We start from the raw sequence: 12,781 nt of genomic DNA, 5'->3' as shown, positions 1-12,781 counted from the left end.
AATTGTTTCCTGATCATTTAGAGTTTATTTCTTCTTTCGAGAAAGGTGTGATCCAAATAAAGTAAGTACATTTAAACAAGGGCACTTGATCAGTAAATGCACTACTTTCTAGAACTCATAACTCTTGTAAGTTATAAAAAGTTTGCTCTCCATACAGTTTGTCAACTCAAAGAATTACATTTTTTACACATTTAATAAGACCATCAAATTGCTTGAAACATAGGAATGATTGTGAAAGTGAATATGATTCACCAAAATAATTGTATAACATTTTTTAATGTTAATAAAATAGGGCTTTTTCCAATCTTTTCACATCAATGTTGTTTCTGCATGTTCCAGTGAGCAGAGAATCTACTGCACATAGTGTGTACATTTTTCTTTTCATAGAGTTAAGGTTGGACATTATTCATCTGTGGACAATGTTTCTGAGAGATATCTGGGTGCCCACTCTGATTGACCTTAGGGATTGTACATTAACGATATGTAGTTGCATCACTGTATTGGTATTAGGCACCAAAGTGCATTTAAATGTAATGTCGTGCAGAGAGAGAGAGAGTGTGTGAAAACGGCTACCTGAGTCGACTGAACTTCTGAATATTAACTCTGTTGAATTGCAATTTGAGAAATTAGAAAATGGAGTGTAAGAGCAAGATAACGGTTCCACCGAGACTTGAACTCGGATCGTTGGATTCAAAGTCCAAAGTGCTAACCATTACACCATGGAACCATTGCAAGATGCACCTGAGAGCGTTGAATCAGAAATGGCAATATAGAGCACATTTACAATTTTTACAGATTCATAGTCCCAATTGACTGATATCATACAAACACAGCGATGTTGTCGATTGACGTTGTGCTATAGCAATCTCTGTGCTTTATAGAGCATGTAGATCAAATTCTTCCTCTTGAGGCATATGATTAAGCAATATTAAATATTGTTTCTGACTGCCTCTGTTTTGGCATAATGAAGTTCAGCATTTGCGGAAGTATTTAGGTTCCATGGTCTAATGGTTAGTAGGCTGGACTCTGAATTTAGTAATCTGACATGTTATAGCTATATTTTGTTTTCCTTTGGGGGTATTGTCATTTTATGCACATAGATTTCCTAGCAGTGGCTGTGATGAAAAGTTCAATTTGATAACAGCTTCCTTTTGAGAATTTGAAAAAAAAAAGAATTAAATAGTCTCTCTGGATGACACTGCTTTGATTTCTATGTGCACATCCCTTTTGCGTTTCAGAGGGATTGACCAACATACACAACAGTGCTTGGAAGACCTCTTCCTCCCTCATGGCATGGAAAGCTAACCTCTCTCCTACCGTGTGTTTTTTTACTTTTTAACTTCCCCTTCCGAGTCATGATCATGTAACTGAATTTACATTTTTAGATTTTAACTGCAGTAGTTGCTTGTTTTTCATTTTTATTTTTTGTGTACGCATACATCCCTTTTTGTGGGGAGGGGGGAGTGATGTCTGTTTACTTATATTAGCTAATATAGGTCATTTTATGTCCGCTTACAATATGTGTCAGGATTTTTTATGTCGTTTCCAATCAATGTCTAATATCAAGTGGTTTTCAGCAGTCATACAAAGGCACGTAACACCCCCAAAACACCTACATAAGTTAGAAATACTCCGGAAGAGTACTCAGTTTATGAAAAGGCGGTGAATCCCAAATAGAACTGTAAATGTAAGCTAGCAAGCAGACCGTGCACCCCTGTTTGGAACTATGACCTGTGTGTTGCCCTCTATTAACAGAACAATGTAACTGCAGCCCATGTCACATAAAATAGAAAGTAGAGATTATGCAAATTAACTCCCAGAAGAGCCTGGTGTCAACCCCAAAAGGTGTCATGCTTTTCACACCAAGAAACATCCACACATAGATCCCTGCGAACCTCAAAAACGTACAGGAAACCCTGTCCAGCGCTTTGCTCCCAGAGGAGATAAGGTTGAAAAACCACCATATGTTAAAAGTGTCCATAATCCATGCCAGCTGCCCTGTCTATAGAACCTGGCCGTTCGTGGCCGTACGGGGCCTAGGGGCATGAGTGGAAGGGTTTAACCTGCCTGGGTTCTTGGGCATGGTTTCATCATGCCTCAGTTTACAATGGCACTCTGCCACTTTGTCAGGCTTTAAAGAAGCCTGACTCCTGCAGAGCAAAAGATCTGATTATTTCCTTACATGTTTTGTACGTAAGAATGCGGATGGTGCTCTGAGCCTACTATTGTGGTTATTAAGCATGGTATACATACCATTGCATGTAACTGTGCCTACAAATGGAACATTTTGTTCATTTATTAGGGAGTTGTGAAAATGGCAAAATCAAATTGCCATTACTGACACAGACCAGCTGCCGCTGTCCGGACATTTCGTCGAAAGACATTTGGTCGAAAGACATTTGGTCGACGTAATTTGGTCGAAAGCCAAATGGTCGATTTTTTAATTTATTTATATATATATTTTTTAGGTTGTAGTTTAGGGAAAAAAAGGGGTTTTTAGAAAAAAAGGGGGTTGGGGGGACCCCTCAAACCCCCCCCCCAAAAAAAAATGTGAAAATAAAAAACAAAAGCAATTCGACCATTTGGTTTCGACCAATTGTCCTGTCGACAAATTTTTTTCGACGAAATGTCTGGCAACCCAGCTGCCGACTGTTGCTATTGACAGGAGTTCCAGGTGTATAAACTGAGGAGATTACCAGTTCAATTACCTGTGAACGCATTTTGAAGCTCATTCACAACCAGTTCATGCCCGTTCTCTCCATTTTGGCTTTCTGGCTGGCCGAGGGGCCCTTCAGTAATGTTCTTTGCTAACCATTACACCATGGGCCCCTTGCTGGTGCAACCTGACAGAGTTGTAACAGAAATGCGAATCAAGATCTCATGCATCATTTTAACAAACTCATATTCCTAGCCCAAGGATATTATGCAAATGTGGAACTGTTTGGTTGGTTGTTGCGCATTAGCAAACTCTTTGCTTTACAGCTCATTTGGATAGGATTCTTCCTCTGGAGGCATAAGATAAAAGAATATTGCATACATTCTCTAAAAGGCTCTTTTTTTGCTGCAATGACGTTCATCATGTCACTAAGTATGTAGGTTCCATGGTGTAATGGTTAGCACTCTGGACTCTGAATCCAGCGATCCGAGTTCAAATCTCGGTGGGACCTTGGGAATTACTGTGTTTGTTTTCCTCTCAGTGTCTTGTTTTAATAGCAATGACGCTGCTGTGTCGCCCACTTTCATAGCATTATTCCCTGGGTGCATTTGAAAAAAGAAAGATTTTCCATGGATGACGCTCTTTAGCCACAATGAAACCCACCACTTTCTGTGATGTGAAAGACCCATGGTGTAATGGTAGCACCCTGGAGGTTGAATCCAATAATTTGCATTCAAATCTCTGTAAGAGTTTACCATCAGTCGAACCTTTCCCTTATCGTTTATTGTGGATGTCTTCTTTGAAGAAAGGTATGATCCAACTAAAGTAAGTACATTCACGAATGGGCCCTTGGTCGGTACAAACAGTATTTATACACCTCAGGCCTTTTGTGAATTAAGAAAAGTGTGTTCTTTGTTCTATTTTTCATCTCAAACTGATACCTTCATTTTACAAACATGTAAAGACTGTTAAGACGCTTGATTAATATCATTGATTCTGAATGTGGTCGCTTTTCATAGGATTAACCCTTTAACAATTTTGAAAGAGAATGGCGATACAATAGAGCTGCTTTTCCCAAAATTGTATTATTAATGTTGTTGCTGCATCTTCAAGTAAAAAGAGAATCCATTGGGTCACAGATTGAGCATGTTTCTTAACATTGAGTTAAGTTTGAAAATTTCAAATCTTTTATGTATGTTTCCGATGCAGATCTGCCCATCGACTCAGAATGACCTCACTGTTCATACATTTAAAAAAAATGCATAAAGGTTAAGGTGCTAGGCACAAAAGTGGATTTTTATGAAAAGTTATGCCAGAGAGTGAGAGCGAAAATGAATACCCTACACCACTAACCTTATGAATATTACTATCTTTGGCCTATAATTTAAGACAACAAGGAGACAAAGTGTGTTAGAGCAAGAGAGAGGTTCCACCGAGACTTGAACTCGGATCGCTGGATTCAAAGTCCAAAGTGCTAACCATTACACCATGGAACCCTTGTTGAGCAGAGCTTCATAAGGGCAATGAGAATATAGGGCACAGTCAAGATTTTTACTGACCTATAGTAACCGTTTACTGATATTATATCGAAGCAGCACTGTTGCTGTTGGATGCTGTGCAATCGCAAAGTATTGGCTTCATGTCTCATTTGGATTAAATTCTTCCTCTGGAGTCTAATGATATAGGAATATTACATATTTTCTCTGATGTGCTCTGTTTTTCCAGAATGAAGTGCATCATGCTACTGAATATGTGGTTTCCATGGAGTAATGGTTAGCACTCTGGACTTTGAATCCAGCGATCCGAGTTCAAGTCTCGGTGGGACCTTGGGGCTGCTTCTCTTTTAGAGTTGCCTTTCATTTGCAGATAGATATAACAGCAATAGCTTTGCTTTACAGCCCACTTTGATGGCAGTCTTCTTTGACCAAAGAATATTAATAGTTTCTGGGGATGACTCTCTTTTGCCACAAAGAAACTGCCCACTCTCATATCTCCAAAGCTCCAAGGTATAATGGCTATTAAACTGGCTTTTGATCTCAGCGATTTGCATTGAAAGCCCAGGAGGCCCCTAAAATCAGTTGAATTGTTTCCTGATAATTTAGAGTTTATTTCTTCTTTCGAGAAAGGTGTGATCCAAATAAAGTAAGTACATTTAAACAAGGGCACTTGATCAGTAAATGCACTACTTTCTAGAACTCATAACTCTTGTAAGTTATAAAAAGTTTGCTCTCCATACAGTTTGTCAACTCAAAGAATTACATTTTTTACACATTTAATAAGACCATCAAATTGCTTGAAACATAGGAATGATTGTGAAAGTGAATATGATTCACCAAAATAATTGTATAACATTTTTTAATGTTAATAAAATAGGGCTTTTTCCAATCTTTTCACATCAATGTTGTTTCTGCATGTTCCAGTGAGCAGAGAATCTACTGCACATATTGTGTACATTTTTCTTTTCATAGAGTTAAGGTTGGACATTATTCATCTGTGGAAAATGTTTCTGAGAGATATCTGGGTGCCCACTCTGATTGACCTTAGGGATTGTACATTAACGATATGTAGTTGCATCACTGTATTGGTATCAGGCACCAAAGTGCATTTAAATGTAATGTCGTGCAGAGAGAGAGAGAGTGTGAAAACGGCTACCTGAGTCGACTGAACTTCTGAATATTAACTCTGTTGAATTGTAATTTGAGAAATTAGAAAATGGAGTGTAAGAGCAAGATAACGGTTCCACCGAGACTTGAACTCGGATCGTTGGATTCAAAGTCCAAAATGCTAACCATTACACCATGGAACCCTTGCAAGATGCACCTGAGAGCGTTGATTCAGAAATGGCAATATAGAGCACATTTACAATTTTTACAGATTCATAGTCCCAATTGACTGATATCATACAAACACAGCGATGTTGTCGATTGACGTTGTGCTATAGCAATCTCTGTGCTTTATAGAGCATGTAGATCAAATTCTTCCTCTTGAGGCATATGATTAAGCAATATTAAATATTGTTTCTGACTGCCTCTGTTTTGGCATAATGAAGTTCAGCATTTGCGGAAGTATTTAGGTTCCATGGTCTAATGGTTAGTAGGCTGGACTCTGAATTTAGTAATCTGACATGTTATAGCTATATTTTGTTTTCCTTTGGGTGTATTGTCATTTTATGCACATAGATTTCCTAGCAGTGGCTGTGATGAATAGTTCAATTTGATAGCAGCTTCCTTTTGAGAATTTGAAAAAAAAGAATTAAATAGTCTCTCTGGATGACTCTGCTTTGATTTCTATGTGCACATCCCTTTTGCGTTTCAGAGGGATTGACCAACATACACAACAGTGCTTGGAAGACCTCTTCCTCCCTCATGGCATGGAAAGCTAACCTCTCTCCTACCGTGTGTTTTTTTACTTTTTAACTTCCCCTTCCGAGTCATGATCATGTAACTGAATTTACATTTTTAGATTTTAACTGCAGTAGTTGCTTGTTTTTCATTTTTATTTTTTGTGTACGCATACATCCCTTTTTGTGGGGAGGGGGGAGTGATGTCTGTTTACTTATATTAGCTAATATAGGTCATTTTATGTCCGCTTACAATATGTGTCAGGATTTTTTATGTCGTTTCCAATCAATGTCTAATATCAAGTGGTTTTCAGCAGTCATACAAAGGCACGTAACACCCCAAAACACCTACATAAGTTAGAAATACTCCGGAAGAGTACTCAGTTTATGAAAAGGCGGTGAATCCCAAATAGAACTGTAAATGTAAGCTAGCAAGCAGACCGTGCACCCCTGTTTGGAACTATGACCTGTGTGTTGCCCTCTATTAACAGAACAATGTAACTGCAGCCCATGTCACATAAAATAGAAAGTAGAGATTATGCAAATTAACTCCCAGAAGAGCCTGGTGTCACCCCAAAAGGTGTCATGCTTTTCACACCAAGAAACATCCACACATAGATCCCTGCGAACCTCAAAAACGTACAGGAAACCCTGTCCAGCGCTTTGCTCCCAGAGGAGATAAGGTTGAAAAACCACCCTATGTTAAAAGTGTCCATAATCCATGCCAGCTGCCCTGTCTATAGAACCTGGCCGTTCGTGGCCGTGGGCCTAGGGCCATGAGTGGAAGGGTTTAACCTGCCTGGGTTCTTGGGCATGGTTTCATCATGCCTCAGTTTACAATGGCACTCTGCCACTTTGTCAGGCTTTAAAGAAGCCTGACTCCTGCAGAGCAAAAGATCTGATTATTTCCTTACATGTTTTGTACGTAAGAATGCGGATGGTGCTCTGAGCCTCCTATGGTGGTTATTAAGCATGGTATACATACCATAGCATGTAACTGTACCTACAAATGGAACATTTTGTTCATTTATTAGGGAGTTGTGAAAATGGCTAAATCAAATTGCCATTACTGACACAGACCAGCTGCCGCTGTCCGGACATTTCGTCGAAAGACATTTCGTCGAAAGACATTTGGTCGACGTAATTTGGTCGAAAGCCAAATGGTCGATTTTTTAATTTATTTATATATATATTTTTTAGGTTGTAGTTTAGGGAAAAAAAGGGTTTTTTAGAAAAAAAGGGGGTTGGGGGGACCCCCCCAAACCACCCCCAAAAAAAATGTGAAAATAAAAAACAAAAGCAATTCGACCATTTGGTTTTCGACCAAATGGTTTCGACCAATTGTCCTGTCGACAAATTTTTCTCGACGAAATGTCTGGCAACCCAGCTGCCGACTGTTGCTATTGACAGGAGTTCCAGGTGTATAAACTGAGGAGATCACCAGTTCAATTACCTGTGAACGCATTTTGAAGCTCATTCACAACCAGTTCATGCCCGTTCTCTCCATTTTGGCTTTCTGGCTGGCCGAGGGGCCCTTCAGTAATGTTCTTTGCTAACCATTACACCATGGGCCCCTTGCTGGTGCAACCTGACAGAGTTGTAACAGAAATGAGAATCGAGATCTCATGCATCATTTTAACAAACTCATATTCCTAGCCCACGGATATTATGCAAATGTGGAACTGTTTAGTTGGTTGTTGCGCAATAGCAAACTCTTTGCTTTACAGCTCATTTGGATAAGATTCTTCCTCTGGAGGCATAAGATAAAAGAATATTGCATACATTCTCTAAAAGGCTCTTTTTTTGCTGCAATGACGTTCATCATGTCACTAAGTATGTAGGTTCCATGGTGTAATGGTTAGCACTCTGGACTCTGAATCCAGCGATCCAAGTTCAAATCTCGGTGGGACCTTGGGAATTACTGTGTTTGTTTTCCTCTCAGTGTCTTGTTTTAATAGCAATGACGCTGCTGTGTCGCCCACTTTCATAGCATTATTCCCTGGGTGCATTTGAAAAAAGAAAGATTTTCCATGGATGACGCTCTTTAGCCACAATGAAACCCACCACTTTCTGTGGTGTGAAAGACCCATGGTGTAATGGTAGCACCCTGGAGGTTGAATCCAATAATTTGCATTCAAATCTCTGTAAGAGTTTACCATCAGTCGAACCTTTCCCTTATCGTTTATTGTGGATGTCTTCTTTGAAGAAAGGTATGATCCAACTAAAGTAAGTACATTCACGAATGGGCCCTTGGTCGGTACAAACAGTATTTATACACCTCAGGCCTTTTGTGAATTAAGAAAAGTGTGTTCTTCGTTCTATTTTTCATCTCAAACTGATACCTTCATTTTACAAACATGTAAAGACTGTTAAGACGCTTGATTAATATCATTGATTCTGAATGTGGTCGCTTTTCATAGGATTAACCCTTTAACAATTTTGAAAGAGAATGGCGATACAATAGAGCTGCTTTTCCCAAAATGGTATTATTAATGTTGTTGCTGCATCTTCAAGTAAAAAGAGAATCCATTGGGTCACATGTTGAGCATGTTTCTTAACATTGAGTTAAGTTTGAAAATTTCAAATCTTTTATGTATGTTTCCGATGCAGATCTGCCCATCGACTCAGAATGACCTCACTGTTCATACATTTAAAAAAAATGCATAAAGGTTAAGGTGCTAGGCACAAAAGTGGATTTTTATGAAAAGTTATTCCAGAGAGTGAGAGCGAAAATGAATACCCTACACCACTAACCTTATGAATATTACTATCTTTGGCCTATAATTTAAGACAACAAGGAGACAAAGTGTGTTAGAGCAAGAGAGAGGTTCCACCGAGACTTGAACTCGGATCGCTGGATTCAAAGTCCAAAGTGCTAACCATCACACCATGGAACCCTTGTTGAGCAGAGCTTCATAAGGGCAATGAGAATATAGGGCACAGTCAAGATTTTTACTGACCTATAGTAACCGTTTACTGATATTATATCGAAGCAGCACTGTTGCTGTTGGATGCTGTGCAATCGCAAAGTATTGGCTTCATGTCTCATTTGGATTAAATTCTTCCTCTGGAGTCTAATGATATAGGAATATTACATATTTTCTCTGATGTGCTCTGTTTTTCCAGAATGAAGTGCATCATGCTACTGAATATGTGGGTTCCATGGAGTAATGGTTAGCACTCTGGACTCTGAATCCAGCGATCCGAGTTTAAGTCTCGGTGGGACCTTGGGGCTGCTTCTCTTTTAGAGTTGCCTTTCATTTGCAGATAGATATAACAGCAATAGCTTTGCTTTACAGCCCACTTTGATGGCAGTCTTCTTTGACCAAAGAATATTAATAGTTTCTGGGGATGACTCTCTTTTGCCACAAAGAAACTGCCCACTCTCATATCTCCAAAGCTCCAAGGTATAATCGTATTAAACTGGCTTTTGATCTCAGCGATTTGCATTGAAAGCCCAGGAGGCCTCTAAAATCAGTTGAATTGTTTCCTGATAATTTAGAGTTTATTTCTTCTTTCGAGAAAGGTGTGATCCAAATAAAGTAAGTACATTTAAACAAGGGCACTTGATCAGTAAATGCACTACTTTCTAGAACTCATAACTCTTGTAAGTTATAAAAAGTTTGCTCTCCATACAGTTTGTCAACTCAAAGAATTACATTTTTTACACATTTAATAAGACCATCAAATTGCTTGAAACATAGGAATGATTGTGAAAGTGAATATGATTCACCAAAATAATTGTATAACATTTTTTAATGTTAATAAAATAGGGCTTTTTCCAATCTTTTCACATCAATGTTGTTTCTGCATGTTCCAGTGAGCAGAGAATCTACTGCACATAGTGTGTACATTTTTCTTTTCATAGAGTTAAGGTTGGACATTATTCATCTGTGGAAAATGTTTCTGAGAGATATCTGGGTGCCCACTCTGATTGACCTTAGGGATTGTACATTAACGATATGTAGTTGCATCACTGTATTGGTATCAGGCACCAAAGTGCATTTAAATGTAATGTCGTGCAGAGAGAGAGAGAGTGTGAAAACGGCTACCTGAGTCGACTGAACTTCTGAATATTAACTCTGTTGAATTGTAATTTGAGAAATTAGAAAATGGAGTGTAAGAGCAAGATAACGGTTCCACCGAGACTTGAAGTCGGATCGTTGGATTCAAAGTCCAAAGCGCTAACCATTACACCATGGAACCCTTGCAAGATGCACCTGAGAGCGTTGAATCAGAAATGGCAATATAGAGCACATTTACAATTTTTACAGATTCATAGTCCCAATTGACTGATGTCATACAAACACAGCGATGTTGTCGATTGACGTTGTGCTATAGCAATCTCTGTGCTTTATAGAGCATGTAGATCAAATTCTTCCTCTTGAGGCATATGATTAAGCAATATTAAATATTGTTTCTGACTGCCTCTGTTTTGGCATAATGAAGTTCAGCATTTGCGGAAGTATTTAGGTTCCATGGTCTAATGGTTAGTAGGCTGGACTCTGAATTTAGTAATCTGACATTTTATAGCTATATTTTGTTTTCCTTTGGGTGTATTGTCATTTTATGCACATAGATTTCCTAGCAGTGGCTGTGATGAATAGTTCAATTTGATAGCAGCTTCCTTTTGAGAATTTGAAAAAAAAAGAATTAAATAGTCTCTCTGGATGACTCTGCTTTGATTGCTATGTGCACATCCCTTTTGCGTTTCAGAGGGATTGACCAACATACACAACAGTGCTTGGAAGACCTCTTCCTCCCTCATGGCATTTAAAGCTAACCTCTCTCCTACCGTGTGTTTTTTTACTTTTTAACTTCCCCTTCCGAGTCATGATCATGTAACTGAATTTACATTTTTAGATTTTAACTGCAGTAGTTGCTTGTTTTTCATTTTTATTTTTTGTGTACCCATACATCCCTTTTTGTGGGGAGGGGGGAGTGATGTCTGTTTACTTATATTAGCTAATATAGGTCATTTTATATCCGCTTACAATATGTGTCAGGATTTTTTATGTCGTTTCCAATCAATGTCTAATATCAAGTGGTTTGCAGCAGTCATACAAAGGCACGTAACACCCCCAAAACACCTACATAAGTTAGAAATACTCCGGAAGAGTACTCAGTTTATGAAAAGGCGGTGAATCCCAAATAGAACTGTAAATGTAAGCTAGCAAGCAGACCGTGCACCCCTGTTTGGAACTATGACCTGTGTGTTGCCCTTTATTAACAGAACAATGTAACTGCAGCCCATGTCACATAAAATAGAAAGTAGAGATTATGCAAATTAACTCCCCGAAGAGCCTGGTGTCACCCCAAAAGGTGTCATGCTTTTCACACCAAGAAACATCCACACATAGATCCCTGCGAACCTCAAAAACGTACAGGAAAACCTGTCCAGCGCTTTGCTCCCAGAGGAGATAAGGTTGAAAAACCACTCTATGTTAAAAGTGTCCATAATCCATGCCAGCTGCCCTTTCTACAGAACCTGGCCGTTCGTGGCCATTCGGGGCCTAGGGGCATGAGTGGAAGGGTTTAACCTGCCTGGGTTCTTGGGCATGGTTTCATCATGCCTCAGTTTACAATGGCACTCTGCCAGTTTGTCAGGCTTTAAAGAAGCCTGACTCCTGCAGAGCAAAAGATCTGATTATTTCCTTACATGTTTTGTACGTAAGAATGCGGATGGTGCTCTGAGCATCCTATGGTGGTTATTAAGCATGGTATACATACCATAGCATGTAACTGTGCCTACAAATGGAACATTTTGTTCATTTATTAGGGAGTTGTGAAAATGGCAAAATCAAATTGCCATTACTGACACAGACCAGCTGCCGCTGTCCGGACATTTCGTCGAAAGACATTTCGTCAAAAGACATTTGGTCGACGTAATTTGGTCGACAGCCAAATGGTTGATTTTTTAATTTATTTATATATATTTTTTTAGGTTGTAGTTTAGGGAAAAAAAGGGGTTTTTAGAAAAAAAGGGGGTTGGGGGGACCCCCCAAACCCCCCTCCCAAAAAAAAAAGTGAAAATAAAAAACAAAAGCAATTTGACCATTTGGTTTTCGACCAAATGGTTTCGACCAATTGTCCTGTCGACAAATTTTTTTCGACGAAATGTCTGGCAACCCAGCTGCCGACTGTTGCTATTGACAGGAGTTCCAGGTGTATAAACTGAGGAGATCACCATTTCAATTACCTGTGAACGCATTTTGAAGCTCATTCACAACCAGTTCATGCCCGTTCTCTCCATTTTGGCTTTCTGGCTGGCCGAGGGGCCCTTCAGTAATGTTCTTTGCTAACCATTACACCATGGGCCCCTTGCTGGTGCAACCTGACAGAGTTGTAACAGAAATGAGAATCGAGATCTCATGCATCATTTTAACAAACTCATCTTCCTAGCCCACGGATATTATGCAAATGTGGAACTGTTTAGTTGGTTGTTGCGCAATAGCAAACTCTTTGCTTTACAGCTCATTTGGATAGGATTCTTCCTCTGGAGGTATAAGATAAAAGAATATTGCATACATTCTCTAAAAGGCGCTTTTTTTGCTGCAATGACGTTCATCATGTCACTAAGTATGTAGGTTCCATGGTGTAATGGTTAGCACTCTGGACTCTGAATCCAGCGATCCGAGTTCAAATCTTGGTGGGACCTTGGGAATTACTGTGTTTGTTTTCCTCTCAGTGTCTTGTTTTAATAGCAATGACGCTGCTGTGTCGCCCACTTTCATAGCATTATTCCCTGGGTGCATTTGAAAAAAGAAAGATTTTCCATGGATGAC

The 12,781-nt window shown here is 39.2% G+C and overlaps 8 non-coding genes across 8 annotated transcripts; 3 read left to right on the top strand and 5 right to left on the bottom strand.

The window, feature by feature from the left end:
• Window positions 1–655: 655 nt before the first annotated feature.
• On the bottom strand, window positions 656–727 carry TRNAQ-UUG (transfer RNA glutamine (anticodon UUG)). Its single transcript has one exon. It is a non-coding gene; the product is annotated as a tRNA-Gln (tRNA).
• Window positions 728–3,095: 2,368 nt separating this feature from the next.
• TRNAQ-CUG (transfer RNA glutamine (anticodon CUG)) lies at window positions 3,096–3,167 on the top strand. The gene has a single exon. It is a non-coding gene; the product is annotated as a tRNA-Gln (tRNA).
• Window positions 3,168–4,080: 913 nt separating this feature from the next.
• TRNAQ-UUG (transfer RNA glutamine (anticodon UUG)) lies at window positions 4,081–4,152 on the bottom strand. The gene has a single exon. It is a non-coding gene; the product is annotated as a tRNA-Gln (tRNA).
• Window positions 4,153–5,390: 1,238 nt separating this feature from the next.
• On the bottom strand, window positions 5,391–5,462 carry TRNAQ-UUG (transfer RNA glutamine (anticodon UUG)). The gene has a single exon. It is a non-coding gene; the product is annotated as a tRNA-Gln (tRNA).
• Window positions 5,463–7,836: 2,374 nt separating this feature from the next.
• TRNAQ-CUG (transfer RNA glutamine (anticodon CUG)) lies at window positions 7,837–7,908 on the top strand. Its single transcript has one exon. It is a non-coding gene; the product is annotated as a tRNA-Gln (tRNA).
• A 913-nt stretch (window positions 7,909–8,821) lies between these two features.
• TRNAQ-UUG (transfer RNA glutamine (anticodon UUG)) lies at window positions 8,822–8,893 on the bottom strand. Its single transcript has one exon. It is a non-coding gene; the product is annotated as a tRNA-Gln (tRNA).
• A 1,237-nt stretch (window positions 8,894–10,130) lies between these two features.
• On the bottom strand, window positions 10,131–10,202 carry TRNAQ-UUG (transfer RNA glutamine (anticodon UUG)). Its single transcript has one exon. It is a non-coding gene; the product is annotated as a tRNA-Gln (tRNA).
• Window positions 10,203–12,582: 2,380 nt separating this feature from the next.
• Window positions 12,583–12,654, top strand: TRNAQ-CUG (transfer RNA glutamine (anticodon CUG)). Its single transcript has one exon. It is a non-coding gene; the product is annotated as a tRNA-Gln (tRNA).
• The last annotated feature ends 127 nt before the right edge of the window (window positions 12,655–12,781 follow it).

Source organism: Ambystoma mexicanum, chromosome 5p (assembly GCF_040938575.1).
Source record: "Ambystoma mexicanum isolate Mex_15411 chromosome 5p, UKY_AmexF1_1, whole genome shotgun sequence".
In the NCBI taxonomy this organism is placed as follows: domain Eukaryota; kingdom Metazoa; phylum Chordata; class Amphibia; order Caudata; family Ambystomatidae; genus Ambystoma; species Ambystoma mexicanum.
Note: the sequence above shows the minus strand (reverse complement) of the source record. Positions and strands in the feature narration are given on the sequence as shown.